The following is a 16,778-nucleotide window of genomic DNA, read 5'->3' as shown; positions in this document are numbered from 1 at the left end:
TCTCGCGTACGTCTTCACGGACGGAGGCGCATGCGCACGCGCAATCTAATGCCAAACCTGTCCCGCTACAAGCACGGTGACGTTTTATGCTTTATTCTGGTTCCGGGCTTTGCTTACGGCAAGTACTTTAAACTAAAGGAGCGAGTTTTAGACGGGTTTTCGGATGAACACCTCAATGTCGGGTAAGTGATGGCGAGCGTTGGTTTTCAGAAATTCACGCTATACTTTCACACGTCCTAATCAATAAAATAATTAGAAACGGTAAGACTCACCTGTTCAGGAGGTGAACGTGGTGAAGACTCGTCGCGATGGTGTCTCCTCCGCCGGTGTGACGTAGGCGAACGCCGATGATGAGATCGTTTAGATCGTTCATTCCGCCGCCTCCACGAGTGCTCCGAGCTGTGAAATCAGCGATCGGTAGGCTGTAGGGTTAGTGAGCTGGGGCGACGATAAAAGATGTTGCTATACAAAGAAATGTCGAGGTGAGGTTGAGTGTGTATTAGGAGCGAATGTTGTTTTACTAACGTAGGCGAATGTTCTTCGTAAGCGGAATGTAGATTGATAAGTTCGTTGAGGCTGTCGGGCGGCGGCAAACAACAAGCACGCAGCAGCGCCCTGACAACAGCCCAACGCTGCTGCCCCGTCCCTATACCTTCAACTTAACCATTACAAACACTAACTAAGAATTACCGCTATAAAATTTGTCTAGTAAGCATTTATATAACCAGCGCAATCATTTATTTATATAAAAACAGTACATTATTTCTCATAAAATTACTGATGCGTGTAGCGCGAATATACGTTAAATTCTAGTTCGAAGGTTACACTTATAGTAAACTTTACAAACATAAGTGAGAAATAAGACGATATTACAGTTAAAATCAGACAGAGTAGCGCTTATTATATCACCGCGGGGGACGACCGGACGCGCGCTACGTTCGCAGACGTACTGAGTAAGCGTCGCCAGCGCACCATTAACACACTGAAGCTGTACAATCAGTACCCTTTTCATACTTTAACACAGGAACAATCTAGCAACGTCACACAGAATAATAGTCCATAACATTATAAAGTAACATATCGCGAATGTTTACTTATTCAGAAAGACATGACCATTTTAAACACCGAGAAGTTCGCAATCTCAATAAAATGATTGAAGAACTCACAATCAATTTCGATCATTATCCTTTTTCCGTGAGGTTAATTTTTTCATCCTTACACTGCAAGGTTGGCGTAGCAATATGAATGTTTTGAACTGCTAGTCTAAATGAAATACGCTAGTAACTGAAGAAAAACGAAGAGACTCACTGCTAATAGAATTATCTCCAGTAATTGGTTTACGTAGGAAGACAGTAAGGTAAACATACACAATACTCGTAAAAATACGCATATTATAATATACATTCATAATTATTTCGTATCAGGATATCGAGTCTCTATACATTCACACAATAATTTATTATTATATTTTAGTAGTAATATAGTAAAGTAATAAGGATAGTTCAGGTAAACTGAGTAAGGAATAAGAAAAATTCTTGAGTATTTTTGTTTGAAGCAGTACCTTTACTTCGAAACACCTACTAATACAGTAATTTTGAACAGAAAATGGACTTTCTCATTTCATTTTGGTACAACATGTACATGTCAGTGAATAATTTGAAATTGTTTTGTCATTTAGTACTAATTATAAAATGCAACTATAATGAAAAGGTCAAACTATTGACAACTGAAATAGCAAGTTCTTCCGCTCCAGATAGAGTATTTATAAACAACAATCGACTTTATTGAATCAATTCACGTATACTTTGAATATTCTCATAAATTTATTAATGATATTTAGGTACTTTGAATTACTGTTATTTTATTACATACTAGCTGACCCGACTGACTTTGTCCATATTTGCGAAGTGTCAAAAACGCGTAAAGTAGATCCCACAAAGTATAAGAAAACTATAGAAAAAAAACGGCATGAATTGATCCTTATAATGAATGTTACGCTTAGCCACACGTTGAGCCATATTTGTGTGTGTGTGTGTGTGTGTATGTGTATGTGTGTATATATATATATATATATATATATATACATATACAAACATAGATAAGCACCTGCGAGCGCCACACATGCGTACGGGTCGGCTGGTAACCTCGCTACCATAACCGTAACGTAAGTGTCGAGGGCCGACCAACGGCGGTGCCTCGGCTAAGAAAGTCACGTTACATTTGTTCAGAGACAGGTTGAACCTGATCATCTCGGGACCTTGCTCGATTGCGACCATATGTAACGTCAATATGTTTTAATAATAGCATTATGTGTACTACGTTTAGTCATTTCTAAGATGACAGTGATAAATTTAACGGTCGAGCATTTGCATGAAAATCTTCGGCGAAAATGAACATATTATTAAAATTCGTCGCTTTTGATAGTAATAATATCGGTTAAGTATGTAGCAATATGTGAAATGTCATGCTACACAAGCTTACAGTAACTTATTACGGACTTTTGAAATTTTAAGGCGTAGATATTTTCACGACAGATGAGATTTCACGAGAGATATATTTCAACGGCAGTTCTTTAAAAGAAATATTCAAAATAACAACTATTATACAATATTATTTGTATATATTTCATAAATATTTTATATAATCTTTACTTTCATTAATTTAAACTTTCCATGGGTATTTACTAATTTAATATGAAAATAAGTTGTTCTTTTTCGGTTTTATTGTTTTGTTTGTTTTTTCCTTTTTCAAGTTCTTTAATTTAATTTTAAGCGGATAGTCGTAATTGGCTATTATGATTATATTTCATTCTTGTATTTTTATAAGTTTATATTGTACCCCATGCTGTGTACCATCCCTAATAAATAAATATACAATATATCGTATTTTTGGGTGATATTTATTAAATTCTTAAATTGAAAAAAAAGGATAATTTTCACTTTTTTAAAGCCACGTGGGAAGAGGACACGACCGGATGATTATGTAATTTAAAATATTATTAAAATGTAAATATATTCAAAAACATTATTCTCGATGAGAAAGTTTGAAACTGGTTTAATATCTGCTTACGATTTCTTAAATATTGCGTATTTACACTCAAGGAAAAAACATAAAAACACATATAATTTTTTAAAATACCCGTAATATCCATACGGTACATGCATCAGATAAATGTTATTATTGCTTTTGCCGGAAACAATATAGTGCACTTTGTTTATACTATTTTACGTCAAATTTAATCGAATATAATTTACAATAATTTAATTAAATACCATATAGTAATATATTGTACTATATACCCTATACGTGTACTATATGAGGTACAAATCACAATATAAATAAATTATAAGCAAGACATAGAATATTAACTACACAATATAATATACAATTTATTTACTTTGTTCGCAAGTACAATATTATAATTATGATAAAAATAGACAATTTGTTTTAAATTCTAGAAATGTGGAAAATACACAAAAAAAAACAATATTATCTTTTAACTAATACGCAAAGTACGATTTTATTTTTGTATTACCCACACATTAGGAAATTCTAAACATTTTTTAATATCATATCATACACTACTATACTACTCGTATACTATAGCGGGTACATCGTTCCATAGCTTAATTGGCTAGAGCCCCGACACGGTCAGTCGGAGATGCAGGTTCGATCCCCGCTGGAACGGTCGATTTTTGATATAATATAAAAAATGTTTTGAAACACGCAAATTGTTATTTTAATATATAAATATTTCTGTATATCGATTAATAAAGTTAATATCGATAATAAAGTTGTTTTATATTTTCACAGAACAAGCCCAGACAACCAGACACGAGGTGTTAGGCTAACAAAGACATCGCGTCATACGATTCATCGCGAATAACAAACACCGGAACATTCACTTTCGATGGACAACATCGATATTATAATTCAAGCAGTGTCATATTTCGTTACACAAGTTCCTAGAGAACCGGCTGTTGAGAATTTCTAAAACGTAAACATACAAATAGATGGAATACTGGCTTTTTTAATACTTGAATCGTGTGGAGGGGATTATTTAAAACTTGTTTCTTGAATTTCGCTTTTCAACTTAATAATGAAAAGAAAAAACAAAAAATGTATTTACATATGTGCACATGGGAAAGTTTTGTTTTTCTTACTTACACCATCATAGATAAACGATTTTAAATATGGACAAAAGCAAATATTTTCACCGATAAGGATACTTTTAAAACGTTAAGTAAGTTTTAAAGGCAAATTTTATTAAAAATGTCGGTAAAACATATTCACTTATCATAAGTAAACATTTAATAACCTAACAACTAGTTTAAAAGCGGAGCTACAACCGATTTTCTAATACTACTGTTAAATTGTTTAAGGCCATATTTTGCGCGTTATGAATAAATAATAGGCGAATTTAAAATGAGGTGATATTTTTAACATCATTATTAGCCATTGTTGTAATACAACGCACTTCATCTAGAGCGGTGGTTCTTAACCAGTGGCCCGCGGACCAATCGTGGACCCTGGTAACACCCGAAGCGGTCCGCGAAAGCGGAATGCAAAGTGTCTCACTAGGCTATAAACAAGTACTACAACTACTACTAATTAGGAATAATTAAGTAGTCTTTATTTAACCCAACAGTTGGTTGTTCATGGCAAAGCAGACCGTTTTGTCAAAAGCGTACATTTTGACAAAACGGTCCCTGATCACAAAAAGGCTTAGAGCCACTGATCTTTTTGCTATAAATTAACTTTGAATTAATATTATACTGTAATTATTTTGCAAAGCTCAAACAATATTATTGTAAAAATTTAGGTCGAAACCGCTCTTGAGATAGCTAAAAAGGTGAAATTCGTTATTTGTGATTAGCAACATAGCGTGTACTTTCTGTTCTATTCAAACAGATAATTAGTGATAGCACGATAAAAGTACCTATATAAGAATAAAATATAAAATTTGTTTGCCCCAGTTTTTTAACATCGAAAATAATTACTACTAACAATTTTTGAATAAATGAAATAATTAATAGTTTCATTTTGGTTTTCGTTAAGATGGATTGGTTAGATACTATTTATTGCTGTTTAAGTTTGTATTGACACTAATATATATTTCTTGGCTACAATTTTCGATTCGTTTACGATATCTTCTAAATAAAAAATAATATAACGTCTTGCCACGCATGCCATCTTATCTAAAAATTAAATACTTATATTTTATTTAACTGTTACACGGGTTTGACTATGCTGTCACAGATGATTTAATATTATTTATTATTATTATTAAGTATTATGGCTCGTATCACTGATTCGACAACTGGTTCAACAACAGTAAACCTATTGTAGTTAGTGATATTAAACTTGGATAGTAAGGCTGTTAAACATTGTGTCAAAAATAGGAGGGGATGCTTGGAATTCTACTTTTATGAAGGTAAAAAGGGTTGATGAACATTTGAATGTATCCATCCAATCCATTTTTGATATAAAACTTTACGCACGCTTGACTTGGGGAGTAAGCTGGTGAATGCGTGACTATACCGTTACGAAGAGTGTGATAAGACGAGGCGAACGGAAGTTGAGAGGGAGATATAAGTGAGATGGAGCTAAAGAAGTTTTACTTCAGTCGTGTGTTCTAAAGCACACTTTTTATTAGATCCCGGTTTTTTGGGTTTTAATGTTAACATAACATAACATAACAAAAATAAATAAATAAATATACTTAATTGTACACCAAAACAGAAATATGAAAATGATTTTAAAGTTTCATAAGGTACAAAGGGCGACCTTATCGCTGAAAAACGTTAATGGAAATTATAGGAAATATATTAGGAAAATATATATTTTTAACGTTTATCTTTTGACTTTGGTGACATGATTCAATATTGTTTCTGAGTAAAACGGGGCAAAAATATCTTAATTTCACTATAAGAAGTAGGGAGGTTATTATAAAAAATATGGAAAATGTATATACATATATATATATATATATTATAATATCTTAACAGAGGTGAAATTATTATTAGTTCTTGAGATTTTAAACGTTTTCAAAGTCACTGAAGCAATAAATGAAGAGTGAAGGATAAGTGCAGTTGTTATCTGCTGTATTAGTATTTTTAAAATTTTGGACTTAATGATGAACTGGACGATGGATGGATTTAGACTTGATGAGGTCGGATGATCATGTAAAAGATAATTTATAACTATGAATAATTACAATTACGCCATAACTAAGCAAAATAATAAATAATTACACGGCCTTTTAATATGTGTAGATTTCGGCTCTTTTAGAGTATCGATCGATGAAATCAATTACTGTGAACGTAACGAAGGATAACATTAATTCACAATGCGGTCAACGTTCATGCAAATACGGTATTTGTACAACGGTTCTTTATTTAGATACTACAACACGTGTATCGGATTGAATCATCTCGTTTCTATTTACAGTACCACCAATATTTCCTCAAGTCCTCGTGTCATAACATTTTGCATGGTTTATTTTGGTTAAAATTTAATCGGTGACAAACTGCGATAAAAGAAAAGTGATTTAATTTGCAAAAATAAGCAAATAAAAAGCGAATCAAATTTGATGTCAGTTTAAAGGTCAGACAGGTGAAACAAATAGCGATGAGAGTGGAGCGATTTTAGCACAATGACCATAATAATCGATCGGACCCGGTGCAGTGCAGACTTTTGTGAAATCGAAAGCCGCGGTCTTCAATGCGAAACGGACTCTGGCTGGTCAAGCTCTGAGGTTCATAATACTACTATTTACCTTGACTTCTTTTCGAACAAGAACGAGTTCTCTCGTTGTTCTTATTGCAAATAGTGGTATACTATATTGGGTTGTTTTTAGAATCAGCAATGCATAACGATGCGGACTAGGGCTCCGGATGTTCAAGCCATGTGAAGCAGGCATCTGAGCGAGGCCGAGTAGGATGGGCGATTACTGTGAACCGTGTCAACACTGCAACCGCGACTAATCGTCCGCCCGCGCTGTCGGGTCAATGACAAGCGTGGCTCTCACTGTCACGAAAAAGCTACATAAATGACATGTCAATTGGTTACGATGATAATAAATGTTTCGTTTTGGATATTTTATTGTTAAAGGCTTTCATTAGCAAAATACGAACTATAAGTAATCAAAAGTTAAATGCGTTTAACTATTGTGAATTAGATACATCACCTAAAGCAGGTGAAGAAAATTGAACGTCTCACGATCACAAGTTTCCCTGGGCGGTGAGTGAAAAGTGACACGGAAGCACCGTTTGTTTGGTTAGATGCGTTAACTTAAATGTTACTGTTACATCAGCTCCACTGATCTGAGCCTTTAGCGGTAGACGATATGGCGCACGCGTGCGACGTGTGCAGGGTGCAGGGGGCTGCGGGACGCGGGACCAGTCTGCAGTGAAAGTTGATCGGGCTGCGTAACTACGGGCAACTTCTGACATTTGTCAGATGGACGTGAACTGACCGTTAATACCACCGTCTGCGTCGACGGTAAGACGCGTGACTCGACAAACAGCGAGAAATGCATATATTGATGTAAACATACATTTATAATGTCTGAAGAAAGTCATTATTTGCTTAAAAAAAAAGAAATGATGTACACAATGATAAAAGTTTATATTTGTATGTTACGAGTAATCTATCTTGTTATAACAAAATTAAGTAATTAACACAATAATATACAGACATCCACACAGTCACGTTCAACTACATTGATTTAGAAAAAATATAATTTAGTAACTCGATGTAAATTTACCTAATTTTAAAAACGTGATAAAAACGTTTTTACTACAAACTCATAAAAATACTTTCACTTAAACGTCGCTTAATTTCACACTTATTCTATTTTTCAACGTTATTATATCTCGTATTAAAATTTACTTTTTACTTCTTACTAAAGACAGTATAGCTCTTATTAAAATTGTACTAAAATAATTCAATAATCTACATGCTTTCCACTCGAAGTGCTTTTGTTCTAAGCCACGACTTAACAACAACCTTTGAACTAGAGAACTACAAAAGACGAAAATAAATTACGTCATAATGCTAACCATGTTGATAAATCCTTTGCGAGCGTACAAACCAGGACGGGACCTTGAAACATTCACTAAAATGCTATCGAGACCAATCTTGTAAGTTATAGCTTCGAAAGCGCCCACGGGTTTGCGAATGTTTGCTTATTATTGTCTAACAATTTCCATATTTATTCTCCATGTTATTATGAAAACAACAATAAGATATTTGCATACCCAAATTTTTGCTTGCTTTTTACAATATCTTCCTACAGTGAATTAGTAAGAATGTAGTAGTGTGTAGTATATAAGTTCGAATTTTACTATAACGTTAAATAAATCTGACTCAAGAAAAACCAGAAAATATTAAATTTAGCAACATAACATAAAGGAATATATGTAGGTCCGGAGCGGTGAGTCATAGCGACTTGTGTAATGACTTTCAACTCAGTGGCCGTCTAAAGTTTACTGCTACTTTTAAGTGTACTACTTAAAACATAACACTTATAAGCGTAATATAAATACGAGCAGTAACCGGCTAAATACAAAACCAGTAAAATCATATGATATTGTATTCATTAAAATAGTACATTAATGCAGTAATGATATAGGATTTGACGTGTGTGTGTGTGAGTTGTTTCATAATTTGCATTAAACTAGTTAAATATATAATACATAATTGTAGTTCAGTTACGTAGTAAAAAAAAATTATAGTGCATAATGCATAGTAAGTATGGTAGGCTGCGATGGTTTGCGAAACGAGAATGTAATAGTGCTTATGCACTCTTAAACCAGTAGCGAAGTCGATGCACTCGAATTCTCGGCTCATGGAGCCGGGCAGGTTTAATTTATTCCTATTTTTTACGACCCTCAACTTTGCCTATTAGACTAGGCTGTATACGTGGAAGACTAGCTCCTAAACACACTCGAAGGCGATAGAAACCGTATGTAAGGAAAATATAAGGAGAAGTGACCGTTTGTAAGAAGACCGTATGGAGAAGTGTTAGTAGGGTCATTTTACATCATTTTAGTACATACGAAACGCTCCACTCGTGTTCGCGCATGCTCTTCTGGAAAGCGGCAGACTTCGGCGTCCAGGAGTCGACCCCAAGGTACAGGGCAGGTAGCTCGGCGACCTTCACTTCGAGCCTCTCCGCCAGCCTCTGCTCCACGACGGACTTGGGACCGCTTGTTAACGGCCTCTGTTTGTCCTTGCCATTCCGCCATTCGACGTCACTGTAACCGTTCAATTTCTCTCCGTTGCAAGACGTCACGGTTTTTGGACTATCTGTGCTGAGCAATTTACTCTTAACGGTGTCGGCTTTACCGTAACTTTTAAATTGTACTGATTCTGTTCCGTTCGCGACTCGCGAATATTTCAAAGAATCATACGTGTCGCCATTGAGACTGCTGTATTCGACGTTGTTCAAGTTGATGTCCCTGTCGGTGCGTTTCGACACGACATCGTATCCGTTTCGTTTGTTGTAACGCTCGTCCAGGTTTTGTTTGAGAAAATTATTTTCGAAGCTAGTTTTACATTTAGGAACATTATTAAGGTATTCACTATAACTGATATCGCTTGTGTGTAATCCTTTATCACAGTTATTTTTTAGTGTTTCTTGTATGTCTACACCGTTACCGGTAACTCTTCCGTAGGTGAAGCTGGCCGGCTGACTATTGTCGATCTTTTCTGATCGTTGCGTACGATCTGAATCCTTGGCTTCGAATTCGTGTCTTACCAGGGCGACACGCGAAACTTCATCGTCTTTACCGTTTCCTTTGTACTGTGACCTAACAGCAAAATCCGCAGCCGTGATGCCAGCTCTGCTCTGTTCGTTGGGAACGGTCCACGTATCGTGTTTCTTTCTCTCACCGCTCTTAGAGGACCACGCTTTTGCCAATGCAGCTTTTAGCGCCTCTCTTCTTTCATGAACGCTGACTCTGGGGTATTCGTGTATGGGTACAATGGCAGGGGCGTATAATGTCGACCGTGGTGTTGCTCGCGTTATGCGGAAACTTCTGAACTCCCTGTTGAACTCCGAATTTAGAGAATAAGCTGGTATTCTCGAAGTCACCATTTTGAGATCTAAATTTCCACTTATAGTTAGAGTAATTATTTCATTCACAATTAAACTGATATTTTTAACGAGTTCACTAAAAACATATCGGCTCTACCTGTAACGAAGTCACAATGAAAATGTATCGAAAGCTGAATGTCATTAGTGGATATCAAATAAACAATAAGGGATAGCGGCATGATGTACGAATTTATTTTCGCGAAGTACGTGTACGTGTGTTATAATGTTAGGCTGTGTCGGGTGTGGGCCGCGACCTTCGCGGTGGGCGGCAGCGTGGCGGGACAACGCACTGGTCAACGAACCGCCCAGTGCGCCGTCCGCACCCATTAGCGACTTGCATAATGCGTTTGCGACCCGCTGCCTTATCTCTTATGCAGTTATGCTACCGACCACGTCAACCCTACATAATCGAACGCGAATGACGAAAAAAGTACGAGTCGTCCTTTTAAAATGTATTTAACATATCCCGCAGACAGATTTAATGAAGTTGTTGATAATAATAATAAAGTCAGCCGAGCGTTAACTCGTTATGTGGAGCATTTATACCGTATAAGTGCAACAAGTGTCGCCTTGATGGTGTCCCTAATATGGCTAGTGGCGGGTCTGCCATATGGCCCGCGAGCGACACATCCTCGCCATGGCCGCTTCGGTTGCAGCGCGAGGATAATCGTTATATAAACATTAATTCTAGGACAATGAATAGGTCCTTGTTCCTTCCATGATAACACAAAATAACTTTATTGTTATTTCGATATGATTCATTTAACCAAATTAAAATGTTTTTCTTTATTGTTACCGATTATAAATAAATACGGTTGCCTAGTAAATAAATAATGTATGATAATATACATAAAAATACAACAATAGTTTCTGTTTTTAATTTTAAAATTGACTGAGTTTAATAATTATCAGCGATCGACACATTTTCATTTTCAACATAACGACACTTTTTTTCTAAATATACACAACTCCACTGACGTATTAAGCACCGATTATTTCACACACTTGATTAAGGTGGCTGCAACCTGTGGCGTATATTCTAGACAGCACCGATAAATGCTTTCAGCGTAAAGTAAATCAAATAACGCGATATAAGTGAATCGAAAGAGAGCAGCCACCGGAAGCGAGTGCATGTCGAGAGCGCGGCGGTTATTCGTTCGTGCATACCTTCTCGTTGCGCGCGCGAGAACTGCGTGCGGTGTGCGTGCACCGCTGTGACTGAACTGACTAAAGGGAGGCATCGCACGCTCAACCGCGAGGACCCCACCACCCACCTCTTTCCTGCGGTCCGCCACTCATGACTCTAACGCGGAGCACTACGGATACTTTTCTTAGCACTGGTGATGCTGTGAAGGCCACTAGGGCCAACAGCATAATCGTTTTGAAAAAAAAAAATAGGATTACGGCCGGAATCGCAGGAGCACTGACCTTCGCTAGCACACCGCGCGCTCCTTTCGAGTGTAGCCAGCATCCACTGTTGCTACATTCGCAGAACCAACGCACCCTACTACTATCTATTACTCGCGGACTAGATATACATTGTATACACCTTGTACGTGACGAGTGCTTTATAATTTATAAAGCCTGCCATACGATCTTCAGTACACCAGTGTGCTGTTAAGGACATGTTTACTGGACAAACTATTTTATTCGAGTAATAAAAAATATTTGATACGGTAACCACCTGACAAGACTTTCGGAATAGATTCTTCTATATTTTAGATGGATGTGAACTAAGTAGTTAAGTGGTAGACAGCGTAGTAAACAGTGTCGTTTATTGTTATAATATATTATATGCATAATATTTATAATAAGTGATAATACAGTATACTTATCGTCTGCTAAATTCCTTTGTTTCTGTGACCGAGATATTCAGCCGGACAGTTTCTATATTTTGTGTTCAGTCAATAGAGAAATTTCACTAAGATAATGAACGTCTCTGTAATTTTTTCGTCGTATTTCGTAGCGTTCCCAAGCGTCTCGTTACCAGCGTGAAAAAAACGATGAATTTATTATTTGACGCGACGAGTGACCACGCGAGAGAGTAATTAACGATTATTTTATAATTGTCATGTATTTTCGTTCCACATAAACGAATTAAACCTCACCATCGACACTTCTTGTACTACAGTATTATGTCACTATTACCTGTAACAAAAGCAAAAAAGATAATTAATATTTAATAAATACATATCGAATTACAAATATACAATGAGTTCATTAAAAAAGAAATCATTCAATCATTATGCGAGTCGATCACACAAGGTCGATTCGGTTTCGAAACTGAACTGCATGTTAATATAATATTATGCATTTGGGGCGTTAAAAAAAAAACAACGCATGTCAACAAATATTTTAACATTATTTTAGTTATTTATATTGTAGAAGTTTCATTATCAGTTCAATCAATATGTCAAGGCATTTAAAACAGATTTTATTTATTAATCATCTATATCCATGACATTTGCTAATTTAGATTTAAAATTATTATCTTATCAATTTTGTAAAGTTGCCAGGCTGTGCAAATATTTAAAATTCTCTCCATCACAATTTATTTATTTTGAGTGTTTGTTGATATTAACAAAATTATTAATCTAAGAAGATAAGTCACTAATTAGTCACTACATTTTATGATCTTTTCTTTTTTCTTTCGAGGAAAGCAACATTCATATGAAAGCAAATATAATAATATACAATGCCTTTAATTTCGCAAGATTTCAATGATTTAATGAATACGAATGAAACTATACAACTTATGACTAAACGAACAAATATCATGTTTAAGTACAAAGTTCCTAAAACCGAGTGAAAGTTGAAAGTTAATACATAAAACATATTAAATTGATAGCTCGCGAGACTGCCACATAAATAATGACTGCCTACGTTATCTTACTGAGAAACAGAGCCTTAAACTGATTCGGTCAACGATTAACATGTTTTCTAAACATTTTGAATATCATATCAAAAATTGACCGCTCCAGCGGGGTTCGAACCCGCGTCTCCGACGTACCGTGTCGGCGCTCTAGCCAATTAAGCTATGGAACGATACACCCGCTCGAGCGAAATTTTCGATATGATACTTTTTAATTTCGGTTTAAGCGAACCGTGGCGCCGTCTATAGTGAGCTCTTTACAGAAACCCGTAACTATTCAAAGTTTCATATTACAATGAAAATCTTTGACAGAAGACGACACCGTGCTATTTTTAATATCTAAGATTTTATTTTTGTGTTACCCACATTAGGAATTCTAAACATTTTGAATATCATATCAAAAATTGACCGCTCCAGCGGGGTTCGAACCCGCGTCTCCGACGTACCGTGTCGGCGCTCTAGCCAATTAAGCTATGGAACGATACACCCGCTCGAGCGAAATTTTCGATATGATACTTTTTAATTTCGGTTTAAGCGAACCGTGGCGCCGTCTATAGTGAGCTCTTTACAGAAACCCGTAACTATTCAAAGTTTCATATTACAATGAAAATCTTTGACAGGAGACGACACCGTGCTATTTTTAATATCTAAGATTTTATTTTTGTGTTACCCACATTAGGAATTCTAAACATTTTGAATATCATATCAAAAATTGACCGCTCCAGCGGGGTTCGAACCCGCGTCTCCGACGTACCGTGTCGGCGCTCTAGCCAATTAAGCTATGGAACGATACACCCGCTCGAGCGAAATTTTCGATATGATACTTTTTAATTTCGGTTTAAGCGAACCGTGGCGCCGTCTATAGTGAGCTCTTTACAGAAACCCGTAACTATTCAAAGTTTCATATTACAATGAAAATCTTTGACAGGAGACGACACCGTGCTATTTTTAATATCTAAGATTTTATTTTTGTGTTACCCACATTAGGAATTCTAAACATTTTGAATATCATATCAAAAATTGACCGCTCCAGCGGGGTTCGAACCCGCGTCTCCGACGTACCGTGTCGGCGCTCTAGCCAATTAAGCTATGGAACGATACACCCGCTCGAGCGAAATTTTCGATATGATACTTTTTAATTTCGGTTTAAGCGAACCGTGGCGCCGTCTATAGTGAGCTCTTTACAGAAACCCGTAACTATTCAAAGTTTCATATTACAATGAAAATCTTTGACAGGAGACGACACCGTGCTATTTTTAATATCTAAGATTTTATTTTTGTGTTACCCACATTAGGAATTCTAAACATTTTGAATATCATATCAAAAATTGACCGCTCCAGCGGGGTTCGAACCCGCGTCTCCGACGTACCGTGTCGGCGCTCTAGCCAATTAAGCTATGGAACGATACACCCGCTCGAGCGAAATTTTCGATATGATACTTTTTAATTTCGGTTTAAGCGAACCGTGGCGCCGTCTATAGTGAGCTCTTTACAGAAACCCGTAACTATTCAAAGTTTCATATTACAATGAAAATCTTTGACAGGAGACGACACCGTGCTATTTTTAATATCTAAGATTTTATTTTTGTGTTACCCACATTAGGAATTCTAAACATTTTGAATATCATATCAAAAATTGACCGCTCCAGCGGGGTTCGAACCCGCGTCTCCGACGTACCGTGTCGGCGCTCTAGCCAATTAAGCTATGGAACGATACACCCGCTCGAGCGAAATTTTCGATATGATACTTTTTAATTTCGGTTTAAGCGAACCGTGGCGCCGTCTATAGTGAGCTCTTTACAGAAACCCGTAACTATTCAAAGTTTCATATTACAATGAAAATCTTTGACAGGAGACGACACCGTGCTATTTTTAATATCTAAGATTTTATTTTTGTGTTACCCACATTAGGAATTCTAAACATTTTGAATATCATATCAAAAATTGACCGCTCCAGCGGGGTTCGAACCCGCGTCTCCGACGTACCGTGTCGTCAAAGATTTTCATTGTAATATGAAACTTTGAATAGTTACGGGTTTCTGTAAAGAGCTCACTATAGACGGCGCCACGGTTCGCTTAAACCGAAATTAAAAAGTATCATATCGAAAATTTCGCTCGAGCGGGTGTATCGTTCCATAGCTTAATTGGCTAGAGCGCCGACACGGTACGTCGGAGACGCGGGTTCGAACCCCGCTGGAGCGGTCAATTTTTGATATGATATTCAAAATGTTTAGAATTCCTAATGTGGGTAACACAAAAATAAAATCTTAGATATTAAAAATAGCACGGTGTCGTCTCCTGTCAAAGATTTTCATTGTAATATGAAACTTTGAATAGTTACGGGTTTCTGTAAAGAGCTCACTATAGACGGCGCCACGGTTCGCTTAAACCGAAATTAAAAAGTATCATATCGAAAATTTCGCTCGAGCGGGTGTATCGTTCCATAGCTTAATTGGCTAGAGCGCCGACACGGTACGTCGGAGACGCGGGTTCGAACCCCGCTGGAGCGGTCAATTTTTGATATGATATTCAAAATGTTTAGAATTCCTAATGTGGGTAACACAAAAATAAAATCTTAGATATTAAAAATAGCACGGTGTCGTCTCCTGTCAAAGATTTTCATTGTAATATGAAACTTTGAATAGTTACGGGTTTCTGTAAAGAGCTCACTATAGACGGCGCCACGGTTCGCTTAAACCGAAATTAAAAAGTATCATATCGAAAATTTCGCTCGAGCGGGTGTATCGTTCCATAGCTTAATTGGCTAGAGCGCCGACACGGTACGTCGGAGACGCGGGTTCGAACCCCGCTGGAGCGGTCAATTTTTGATATGATATTCAAAATGTTTAGAATTCCTAATGTGGGTAACACAAAAATAAAATCTTAGAGATTAACATGTTCTCGATAAATTAAAAGTAATACACACTTGATCAAATTGAGTTATCATAAGAATTACATATATGTCGAGGGTTGTAAGAATGATGTCCGTTTCTAACCTCTGTTGTCTAGTGTTTATGTTAGATATTACGTATTTGAACTCTTGTTAAAGTAATATTATACCCGATACACCAAGTGAAACCTTTATAACAGTACTTAAACATCATCATAGTAAAACGTTAATTATTAACCAAAATATCTATTTAAAGAAAATAGAAGTTACATTTAATTATTATTTAGACAAATATTTTAAAACAGATCTTTCGCGCGGTTTCCCTCGTCGAGGACATTGCTCCGCCCCTATGAGCCGTAACTTGAATGTGCGTAACTAACCTTCGCAACTGAATTTTTTTTTTCAGTTATACTTGTTCCGTGTTATACCAACTTAAAGATTTTTTTTTTAGTTTTCAATGTGCGTACGAGTGTATATGAAATTACGTACTATTTTTTTATTAATTTGATTATAAAATATGACGTTATTTGAATTGTAAGCAGTGCAGTAAGGAGTATCAAAAAACGGGGACCAAAAATACAATACATACCTTTTGGTTTTATAATATTTTTATTAACCAGTATTTATTAATTAATGTCTAGTATGCGTCACGTTTTTCTAAGATAGTCACAAATCTATTACTCGTACGGGTATTTATTGCAAATTTTTTCCCAATAAATTAAGACTTACTTACTCGACTTTACTTGACTCTGTTTTTGACGTAATGATTTTAACGACTTCGTAATGTAGGTTTCTTGTAATTCACATTATTGCATTTTTACATAAAATTAATACTTGTCTGATAGGTTTTTAAAATTATTATTTGGATTTCTAAATATTTTTATAAGTTACTGAACTAGCTACCCCCTCTTCCC

At 36.1% G+C, this 16,778-nt stretch overlaps 1 long non-coding RNA gene across 1 annotated transcript; it reads left to right on the top strand.

Moving 5' to 3' along the window:
* Nucleotides 1–93: 93 nt before the first annotated feature.
* Nucleotides 94–7,104, top strand: LOC123658085. Its single transcript, XR_006743826.1, has 2 exons — nucleotides 94–182; nucleotides 6,860–7,104. It is a non-coding gene; the product is annotated as an uncharacterized LOC123658085 (long non-coding RNA).
* The last annotated feature ends 9,674 nt before the right edge of the window (nucleotides 7,105–16,778 follow it).

The sequence above is a fragment of the Melitaea cinxia genome, chromosome 11, assembly GCF_905220565.1.
Source record: "Melitaea cinxia chromosome 11, ilMelCinx1.1, whole genome shotgun sequence".
Taxonomy (NCBI): domain Eukaryota; kingdom Metazoa; phylum Arthropoda; class Insecta; order Lepidoptera; family Nymphalidae; genus Melitaea; species Melitaea cinxia.
This window is presented reverse-complemented; position numbering and strand designations above follow the sequence as displayed.